The 11,919-nt window shown below is 38.2% G+C and overlaps 1 long non-coding RNA gene across 1 annotated transcript; it reads right to left on the bottom strand.

Annotated features, from left to right (window-relative positions):
* Positions 1-9,498: 9,498 nt before the first annotated feature.
* On the bottom strand, positions 9,499-11,693 carry LOC127830941 (uncharacterized). Its single transcript, XR_008026333.1, has 4 exons — positions 11,538-11,693; positions 11,084-11,218; positions 10,630-10,880; positions 9,499-10,448 (listed from the first exon to the last, which is right to left on the bottom strand). It is a non-coding gene; the product is annotated as an uncharacterized LOC127830941 (long non-coding RNA).
* Between the last annotated feature and the right edge of the window lie 226 nt (positions 11,694-11,919).

The following is an 11,919-nucleotide window of genomic DNA, read 5'->3' as shown; positions in this document are numbered from 1 at the left end:
CCGGAAAAAATGTGTCTTGTTCTGAGAAAACTGGGCTTTATTCATGTGCGTAAAGTGTCGTCCCAGATTAGCCTGTGCAGTCCGCACAGGCTAATCAGGGACGACACTTTCCGCTTAAACTTGATTTTCGGTAAGGAGGGACTTCCTTCAAACTAAAAATGCCATAAAAACGGAAAGTGTCGTCCCTGATTAGCCTGTGCGGACTGCACAGGCTAATCTGGGACGGCACTTTACGCACAAGCATTAAGCCCAGTTTTCTCAGAACAAGACACAAATATTCGTCCGTTTTAAATTCGAGTAAGGTCAATATTTAACAAAAATTGTTTGACCAAAAATGTCTGTGCAACGAATTCAAATAGCGATGTGGATGTAAAACGACATCGTTTGAAACTACTTTTTCTTCGGCATTTCTTGTTAATTGAATACCGAAATAGAGGTGCGATTTTTATTTACTAGGCATGGCGTGTAGGAACAAACCTTTTTGGCTTATTAAATTACAATTGCCATACAATATAGGATAGCAATCCTTTGTGAACTCTATATGCTATGTCTGGACTACAAAGTGTGCTTTATGAAAGAAGAGCATGCATACGTGAACGCTTTTTTATGTATTACGTAGCATTGCACATGTGTACAAAACGTTATTTTCGCGCGTTTCGGTAGCAGAATAAAGCATGGAATACACATGCATTATGAATTAAGTGGGTAGAAAGTGAAAGTAATGGTTCAATAACAATCCTGACCAACATGATGACAATCTCACCTTAATATTCGCCGAACACTGAAAAATCTAATAGGGTAAGTAATACATCTATTCATGCTTTACTTACTTTTAATTAAAGTTTTTCACTCCACACATTGTTGAGCGGTCATAAAACTTGCAATAACCTTACGACAACAATAACGCGTTATGAAATCATGAAAGCTTATTTGACGTTGGTTTTGAAATACAGGTGACTTACTGATATTATGATTGATTGTGGTTATATATGACATTGATCCAAAGGATTTAAAAAATCTGTCTTAGTTTTAGAACAGCAGATCTATTTCAAAACGGAATCAGCTTTGAACTTATAATAGCACTACTATAGGAAATCTTAACCACACAATTAATTTCTGTTAGACGAATAAAACTCGACCGAGTTTCTCGACATATAAGTTTGATTCAAGTACAAATATTATAAAAAAAGTACTATCAAACGAATAATCGGATTTAAAGAGAGAGAGAGAGAGAGAGAGAGAGAGAGAGAGAGAGAGAGAGAGAGAGAGAGAGAGAGAGAGAGAGAGAGAGAGAGAGAGGGAGGAGGGAGGAGGGAGGGAGGGAGGGAGGGAGGGAGGGAGGGAGGGAGGGAGGGAGGGAGGGAGGGAGGGAGGGAGGGAGGGAGGGAGGGAGGGAGGGAGGGAGGGAGGGAGGGAGAGATAGAGAGGGAGAGAGAGTGAGTGCGTTTAGTTTGGACCCATTCAATCTATAGAATACTGTTTAAAGAGGCAACACAAACCTTAACGTAAGCCTTTATACTAAGAATTAAGAAATGTACAGTCTACCGTTACCAATCTGTTGTATAAGAATAGCGAGTACGGTACCTCTACTCGAGACATGAATCTGGTACGTCCGTCCCCTGGCAGCCCCTTGTTTATAGTGCCGTGGATCACAGTGGCCCCAGCCCCTAGCGGCCCCTTGAAGGGCTTGTCCCTATCAAGGTCCGTTAGCGGCGGATCGTCACAAAAGAACTTCGTCTTCGTCACGCAGACGCCTTCCGGTCGGCGCGGGTCGATACCCTTGTCGAAGTATAGGTTCTCTGAATTGCCATACTCGGGACATCTCGGCGTATGTTCATAGACGCACACAGCTTACGAGGAATGGTATGTATTTCAACCCATACGAGGTCATTCATCGCATTGGGGTTCATAATGTGAGTAGCCGGAGTGTGAACCTGCATTTTTATCTAATTGACTAACTAGGTCTGTGAAAGTTAGGACAGTAGTTGTTTAATTATAGCAGCAATTTCTAGCGATTAAGCACCCTGTCTTTTCTTACCTGATATTCTACTATTTTGATTCTGTGATCAATCTACTTAAAGTGAGCAACACACTTTTATCATTGCACACCACCAAACTCTCAACGATCCCAGAAAAAATGAAGTCAATAAGGTTGATTGTTTCGATGACGAAAACGATGGGCGGATGGGTGTCGTAAATACCGTTCGTTAGCAAATAACATATTTAAATATCTGTTCAACATATTTGGAAAGCAATTTAACGACTTAACTGTTGTTTTTATTGGCCTCGGGGGCACGCTTCACTGGTACTTTTTTTTTTAAATCGAAGTTCAATGCATAATTGTAATCCAATTACACTATACTAATGTTGAAACAGCTACAGAGTTATTCAATAATCCTCGGGTTATATTGGTCGATGGCTTTTTTCCATCAGGCCATTTGTTTAACATTCATGTTCCTTGCGCATAAAAGCTTGTTATGACTGCTCTATACGTTGTGCATCGCCCCATAAAAGTGTCCGATCGGTATGTTTTTAATACATGTACGCCTCACGTCCGCTCACTTTTATGAGGCTATAAGTATCTTCAGCGTTAATATGCATTAACATGACCTCTGCTAAGGAATATAACACACAAGTCAGTGCATCGGTATAAACAAACAGGGCCGTATGCAGAATATTTTGACTGGGGGGGGGGCCCAAGCGGTGAGGGTGCGGGAAGGGCCGCCCCTTCCGAATTTCAAGTTTTTCTTAATTTGGCACTTTTTAAGGTGAATGTTTATGCTTTAAAAAACTTATTTCGTGATATAAGTTTATGGAATATAACATGTAAATCATCAACTTTCTGAAGTCTAGAGCTTTACAGATTGGTGTGAAATTCACACCGATGTTTAAAGCTTTGTATTTCAGAAATGTGTGATGTTTGATGAAGAAGGAAAGCAAACTTTAAAAATCAAACAACTTTATTAAGAAATGTATAATAACGTATGACTGACATATAACCATAATATTATTTTCTCTTTGAATTCAAATTTCCTCTAAACTTTCATAATAAATTCGTAATAAAATGTTTATCATCTACTACACATTTTCACTTTCACCTTCATCAACACAGATTAACCATCACAATCGTCTACAACTCCGACATTTGTTTGGAAATTTCTCTATAATAACCGTTTTCCGAAGGTTTTTTAAGCAACGCTTTCAGATATTGAGCAGATTTTTGGTATCCGGAGAGGCGCCCTCTCGGAGAGGTGCTCCCCGGAGAGGTGCCCCCTAAATTTAAGAGGGCAGAGAGGTGCCCTCCAAGCAAATCTGGAGGGGCGGATAAGTGCCTCATGTCAGAATTTAGTAGGCGGATATCTGCCCCCTCACAATAATTAAAATGGCGGATAAGTGCCCCCATTGGGACTTTCGTCTGTTCCAGTTTGCAATCAACCCAGACACTTACCGTAAGAACAATTCGCAATTTATCGCACCACCTGGTGCACTTCCATGTGCAATGGCGCCAAGACGTATGAGGCGAACAGAACAACTGCGGCAGAGAAGAGGCAAGCCCGAAAGGCCCGTGTTGCAAGCCCAACTGGAGACGTCCCACTCCTCCCCTTTGTACAAGAATATTCCGTGCCAGGATCGGCCTCAGCAGCCATTTGCGCACACACAGACAAAGCCAGTCCCAGACCCAAAGATGACTTGAGTGGTCCTAGTCGAGTCGACGGACGAACAAATGAACAGTCCAAATTGTTAACGAAATAATTTAGAAACAAATAAATCTATTTATGTACAATAATTTCTATCGTAGGATTTGATGGATTGTATTAAATATCAATGTTAAATGGATACTACATGTGTTTACTTCTATCCTTATCGCAATATTTGATGAATGAGCAATGTCATTATCAATTGAAGTATGCTACTAATCATTATATTCTTTGTTAACTTTTGTCATCACCTTATTTTCATCATACTTAATCTATGTATTTTTCTTCTGTTATTTTGTATTTTGCTTCAGATGAGGGATGAAGTAATATGTGAATCGCGCTCTGAGAAACAAACCTTTATTGGTTAATCACATAACAAGTGACATAAAAAAAATTTATGAGTCATTAGTAAGTTACCGTTCGCGAACTGTTGATTCCATTTTTGTGCAAAAAAAAATAGTGTATGGACATGACACGATTACTTGACATTGCACATGTTCACGCTATTTTCGCGCGTTGTTGTAGCAGAAAAGCATCAAATATATGCGTTTTCAGTTGAGCCCAAAGTTAGGAATTGATAGTAATAGTTTACCGGGACTGAATGAGCATTTTCACATGTTGTATTCCAATGTTCAATTAGTTTCATTTAATTAAAATCATGACCATACCGATTACAAACTGTTTTTAATAGACGCCGCAGACGGCAAATGTTTAGATTCTCAATCAAAACTTTTTCAATACGTCGAGAAATCTCTTCACATTTTGCCGTTCTTATAATAAAAGTATTTATCCTATTATTTAACATAGTTGAGTTGTCATAACACTGGTATTAATGGTATGACTTCAATAGAGTGGTCCGATCTTATGAAATGTAATTTGTTTGACCTAGGTATTAAAGTATCGGTGGATTAATTGTTAACAAAATCGATTGTGATTGGGTTTAACTTGTATTTATCCAAAGGGTTTGTTAAAATATGTCTTAGTTTTACAACAGCATTTCAAAATGGAATAAACGCTTAAGCTATTATAATAATAGCGTTACTGCAGGGCGTCCATCTGAACCAAACAATTACGCAGTTTCTGCATGACTTGTACGTTCGGTCAAGTTTCTCGATGGATCAGTTAGAATAAACAGCACATACATGTGTATCATTTAAAAGGATAATAACGAATGGTCGGATATACAACTCCACACACACGAACACACGTACACACACTGTGATTTAGTATACGAATACTCGGGAAAAAAACAACACACACACACACACAATTTTCCTCGTTTATAATGCACCACCTGAATAGACAAATCCTGCAGGATCTATCTGCTCAGGGTGTACTTTAAGGAGAAGACAATATTTAGGGGGCACTTATCCGGGTCATCAATTCTGACAAGAGGACATTACTTCGCCCCCTAATTTTTAGCAGGAGGGATGTTCTCCGCCAAATAAACAATATTGAGGGGTCATATATCCGCCCAGTGAAAAATCTTTGAAGTGGCACCTCTCCGGGGGGGGGGGGGGCGCCTATCCTAGTGTCAGAGTTTTGTAGTACATTTAATAGTACCCGAGCCGACAATGGCCAATCGAACTATAACAACCGTTTTCAGGAGTTTTTTTAACGCAACTCTTTCAAATGTAGAGCTGATGTTTATGCTCCCGTTAGGATGGCATATAGCAGTCGGACTGTCCGTCCGTCCGTCTGTCCATCCGTCCGGCATTTCATTTTCCGGCTTTTTTTCCAAATAGCTTTAAGATATTGACCCAATATTTGGTGTGTGAGTCTAGCTACATGACTTACAGATGAAGTGTCAGTTTCGTTCCGGTTCATTTATTTTTGAGAAGTTATGGGCCTTGGACTTAGACAAAGACGATTATCAACATCACCGCCTTATTGCTGCCAACATTATTTGTTTTTCACAAATTATTAACGTCAGCAATGTCCAGACCTACGAACTCCTGTGTCAGTTGTTTCCATTCGCTGCTTCTCTTTCCTTGGTCAATAAAAAGACCTGTTTAATCAAGCATTCAAGATCCCAAGGGGTAATTGACTGATCGGGGATGTGGGTACAAGGATCGAGATAAGAAAACATTGCCTAAGGGCTTATCTCCACCGGCGAGTAAATTAGCGCCAATCCTACGTCTGCTCTTTTGTATTGAGTGAAAGTGAACTGTGTTTCAGGAGAGAAAAATTTGCAGTAGGCCCATTATTTAAAAAAAAACAACAACATAACTCAACAGCCAGCTGGGAGGGCCCGGGCCCCTGGGCCCACCCCCTGGGTACGGGCCTGACAAAATTGTTTAAACCATTTATGTCTAGTGGACTCTCCCATCATGCGGCGTCTCATCTGGGTTTTCGCTGTTTGCCAAGGCCTTTTTTCTAGACGCTTGGCATAAATGGGTCAATGTCTCTGCATGTAAAATCAGTGTTAGTGAATTGCAACTGTTTTTTTTACAAAGAGAGGGTTAACTCTTCACTGACAAACATACCTGTTCGGCAGAGTTATCTACATTTTCACTTAATGACAAAATCAGAATTTCAAACAAAATCGACACAAAAATTATAAGTACATTATATTCTAACTAGCGAACTGAAAATGATTTTAAAATGATGTTCCAACATCAACCAAAATACATGATGATCAATAATCAATCGTGTGTAAGGATTTTCAGAGTCAATGTGAAAAAGACTGTAACTAATACCTCAGTCACCAATAGAGACCGATCACCGTCAGATAAGCGGAAGACGTTTTTTCCGATCATCGGACTGGCACCCGGCCGATTATCGCAAGGCCTCCGGGTTATTTTGTAGCATCAGGCGGCATCCGTATTAATTTTAAGTCTCACTTAAAATTTTACCCGATGACGGGCCAGGGAAGGAATCGAGTTGAGATCGCAAACAGATCGAACGATCAACGCTCGGTTATAGCACGGATCGCCCGACATGGGATTCGTTGTACGTGTATTATGACGAGCTCCGTCCGGTGTCCGTCAGTCATCGTGCGGAGGCCATCCGGCATTCATACGGTCGCCGGCCGATGTATAATTAGTGCCTGTAAAATACTTGGGTTTTTGCCGATACACGTACACTTAATTCGATGTGTTCATTCGTCCGATCTTTTTTTCTATTTGTCACTGAGGTATTACACAATTTTTAAAATACGCTTAAAATCTTATAGATATTCTGAAAAAGAAATGAAACAGGCGACTGAATAAGTGGAAGAAAACGGTGTCAAAGCAACACGAACGTTTGTATGGTATACTATTTACTTATACATGTATATAGGTATGTTATATACAAGTATGTTATATACAAGTATGTTATATACAAGTATGTTATATACAAGTATGTTATATACAAGTATGTTATCGTTGGTATAAGAACAATATTATTGTAAATCTGCGTTCAGTTGTAATGCCATGGTCGCATTTCTCACACATGGTGAGTTGTATACTTTTTTACCAATGAACAGACATCGTGAAGGCATTTGCCATTAACTCACGTCTACGGCCATTCTCCGCTAGACGTACGACATGTTTCCATTCTAGTTCCATTAAAGTTCTGTTTCAATAAGCCATCGCAAGTATGTAACGCCTCTTTATCCAGTTGTGAAGTTCGCAACCAACCTTTTGCGCTTCAATGAACATGTGTAATTGTAATGCGCTTCAATGAACATGTGTAACTGTAATGCGCTTCAATGAACATGTGTAATTGTAATGCGCTTCAATGAACATGTGTAATTGTAATGCGCTTCAATGAACATGTGTAACTGTAATGCGCTTCAATGAACATGTGTAACTGTAATGCGCTTCAATGAACATGTGTAGCTGTAATGCGCTTCAATGAACATGTGTAATTGTAATGCGCCTTAATGAACATGTGAAACTGTAATGCGCTTCAATGAACATGTGTAACTGTAATTTGATGTAGTCATACATATGATTAAACTTATCAATTTTGATTTAGTTGTTCACGCATGCATCTCCTTCATTAAGTTAATCCTCCTCCTCGTCCTCCTCCTCCCCCTCCTCCTTTTCATCATCATCATCATCATCATCATCATCGTCATCGTCGTCGTCGTTGTCGTCGTCGTCGTCATCGTCGTCATCGTCATTGTCATCCTCCTCCTCCTCCTCCTCCTCCTTATTATCATCATCACAATCACAATCATCATCATCATCATCATCATCATCATCATCATCATCATCATCATCATCATCATCATCATCATCATCATCATCATCATTGAAATGGTAAAATCTTGTTGTGGTTCATGAATAACGAAGTTCCATATCCCGCAATATTTATAACCAACCGATTTGATTATATCATACACATGTATATTTATTATATTCATTCCAAGCACCAAAACTTTTGAAATTATGAGACTTGATAGTTGTCTCTCAGTCAACCAGTACAGACGCAATGGTATATACTGAAATGCAAATATTATACAAGATCTTAAATGTTTGATACAAGTATTATAGTTTTACCTCTTTAACTGTAGTTCATATAAAGCTCTTTACCACTAGTTAAAATCCATAATCTTCTTTACTTAGCTGTGACACTGTGTAAATTGCCTTTCCACATGAAATGAAATAATACAAAACAATGGAAAAGATAATAATATATTGGTAACGCATACAACATCTAAACCGCTAGATATTATATATCGATGGTCCCCATTCAAAATGCCGAACCTACATTTTTTGACATTTCGTGATTTTTGCACTGTGTAAGGCGGGAAATCAGTGCGCACATGCCCAGAAAACGACGAACCGCCTAACCAATCAGAATCAACCATATGATAAAATGCCGAACCGTGATTGTGGAAATAAAAATATGCAAAAATGCTAAGCTAAACACTCAAAAATGCGAAGCTGAATATTAATTGTAAATTGCTAAATGCGGGTGCCAGTCCGATGATCGGAAAAAATAATTTTTAACTTCGGCATTTTGCATAAAGTAATGAAAATGAAAAATTAGCCCTCCTGGAAAGTTATGTTTTTGTAAGTTCGGCATTTTAAATGTGGACCATCGATATGTATTTGATAAATATTGGCCTGTGATCTGAGAAAATCACGTTTTGGATTTGCGTGATTGTATATGTACCATTTTCGCACAAGGGTTGGTGTTGTTCGCCGACGTCGATGTGATTCACAGCTTCTCCACAGCTGAAATCCTCCCAGGCTCCATTGTGCTTTGGCAGCAGCGCCACACAGTCCTCGGCACTTCCGTGCGGCACGTGTCCAGACAATCAGTTTGTGTAGGATGCCAACACACCTGTAGGTATTTTATGAAATCGCACAATGGTGTTTTTGAAAATATATTTTACTTATTTAAAAATGTTTTTAATAAGGATTTTTTTACTTATGCAAAATCAATATAAATACGGTCTATACATAAAATGCGTTCGCTATTAATTTCAATGGCGTTAAAATTAAACTGCTTTGACTAATTTTCAGTTTTTAATTTTTTTTCTTTTTAATGGACACTGTTCTTTTTATATTTTGTTTACCTTTGGAATGCTCTTGACTTATTATCCGGTATTTTTATGCATAAAATAAAATAAGAGTTATCGGTATCCAAATACATGTACGGGGACAGAACCAGAAATAGAGCTAGACTGTTATTGCTAGCCATCAGTCCAAACAAACTGCCCTTGAACAGATCTGTCACTGAGTCCAATCCAAGCAGGTGTTGTTTGGTTATGTCTCCTCATGAACAACGCTATGTACTGCTGTTCTTGTGCGTCGTTGATGTGAACAAGATGACCTCCACTCAGTCTACAGGTCTGCTCAGCGTGACTCCAAACCTCGACGTCGCGGTACAAATCGTAACAGCTTTAACCGAATTGTGCAACGATTGAAGACGCTTTTCTAGGACAGAGCGTCGTGTTGCCTAAGTGTGACAGTATTATTTGGAATATTATACACAAGAAAACCGAACAATATATTAAAAATATGTTAAATACGCACATATTCAAACTCAGCAAAGAACCTGCGATTTGCGATACCTATCATCAGTGTTCATCGAAACTGGAAACTCTGGATTGCTAGTTATTGCTACTTCATCTGCAAACTATAGTAGTGGGTCAGTGATGAAATGCGACATTTATTGAATATTGCTGTCAAATAATGCCACAACGCATTTCATTAGGTATTGAGTGATTTTTATGACGTTGCAATAATATCTCACGTCAAATTAAAATGATACTGGATATTGCATAATGTTGCATTATTAATTATCTAGCTGTTAAACTCCTTTATACAATTCATTAACACGTTTTTAAAAACCGGTGTAACCGTATAACCATAAAGATAATATCTTCTTTTTATACATCGTCAGTAATAAAACAATCACAAAGCAGTCACTTTGGTTAGAAAGAACCCATGTAATAAAAACGGAAAAATCCTTCGCTCGAATGATTTTAATTAAAAGACACCATGTTGTTTATACATACTTTGAAACTAAATATAATGTTTACAATCAACAACCCAAATTTAAGATGGCCAAGAAAGTATTGCATCAATGGGTACTATTTTTCATTGATAATATACTTCGCCATTTGGGCAGGCAGTTTTCCCATTACCGAATTCACAAACGTTTCCTATATATTTGGCGTTTAGTCCACTACAATGCACATCGTTCCATTGTCCACCATGGGCCATCACCATGGCCACACAATCTGCATCGCTTTGAGGCGCGACGTTTTGCGACCAGGGTACCAGTGCGTATAGTTTACATCATGTCCTTTAGTCACAAAGAAATAAACATATTTGAAATATATACTGATTTATACATTAAATTTGATTAAGAGTTATTTTAATAAAAATTCAGGTTTATAAACAGTATATTGGATTCATGGCGTTACGATTGCGTTCAAGTAAAAGTAAGTCCTTCCTGAAGACCAAACGAAGTGTTTTTCAGTAACCTTATCGTTGAGTCCAATCCAAACATTGTCACCATGATACTGTCTCACGATCTCGTAGATTTTATTCTGTTGTTCGTCGTTTGCAATGTCGACTAAATGTCCGCCACGACTTTTGCAGTCACTTTCAGCGCTGGATCAAGATTTTGTCTCCGTCACAAGCTCGTAGCATGTCTGACCAATCGTGAACAGTTTACCATGGTGCGAAGCAGCATGCAAGAAGACAGTTGGTGCGCAGCCGTAATGAACTATTTCTTGTAAGAGATTTGTTTCATTAAATTCAATCATTTCTTTGTCAGTCAAATGTGCTTAGTTGCTAGTATTAAATTGTTAGTATTAGTTGCTAGTATTTAGTTGTGGCATAACATACATGAAACAGAAGTTTAGATTCATGTTTGTAAACACTGATTAGTTACGATGTGTTTACGTTATTACACAAGATAGTAAGTATACCTACCAGCGGTTGATTTACTTGCATTCGATGCAATAGAAACATACGAGACAGCAGAGGTAACGCTTTTAGTGGACGCGACAGTCGAGGACTGTGTTGGTGAAGATGTGGTAACCGCATTTGTAATTGTTTGCGTTGTACCTTAAATTAGAAATTGTATTTTCAGTTTTCTCGTAGATCACCATACATGGTATGTATTCCTCACTCAATTTCGTTCATGCACTAATACCACCAGTTTAATATATACATGTCATTAACAAACAGTCATTATCTTAGTCTCCTAGTGTAAGAATAATAAACCAAACCCAGATAAAGGAAAACATAGATGAGAATAGTATTAATGTAGTGTATTACCAAATCAAACGACAAAAACAACAAATTGCTGCCGTGTTCGTAGCACAAGCATGTGTATACTGATGTTTGAGTTCATTCATTTAATAATTTAAGATTTAATAATTACCCTTGTGTTCACAAAAATTAAATTATCTCATTTTTTGCAATAAGAAACTGACGGTTTACCACCGTGTTCTAACGGACTTCCAGTACAACATCGCTCTTATGTCTAGAGCCTTTATGCACAAAACGTACCTAAAATACACAGTAATTGTTCCAATAAATATATGAATTTGCATTAAAATACACAGGTTTGTAAACAATCGTAACATTTGTTGCTTTAAGCTTAACAACAATATGATGTCTCAGTTTTTTTCCTGCTTTTAAAACAGTTAAAGAAAAGCACGCAAACGGTGTAAGAATGAGGCATGAATAATGACAGTTTGTATATACATGGAACTAGCGTTTTCGCATGACGTCTCTCTTAATTCGCTGTTTTGAAAGAAAAT

Source organism: Dreissena polymorpha, chromosome 5 (genome assembly GCF_020536995.1).
Source record: "Dreissena polymorpha isolate Duluth1 chromosome 5, UMN_Dpol_1.0, whole genome shotgun sequence".
In the NCBI taxonomy this organism is placed as follows: domain Eukaryota; kingdom Metazoa; phylum Mollusca; class Bivalvia; order Myida; family Dreissenidae; genus Dreissena; species Dreissena polymorpha.
The sequence above is the reverse complement of the archived record's forward strand: the minus strand, read 5'-3'. Positions and strand labels throughout refer to the sequence as shown.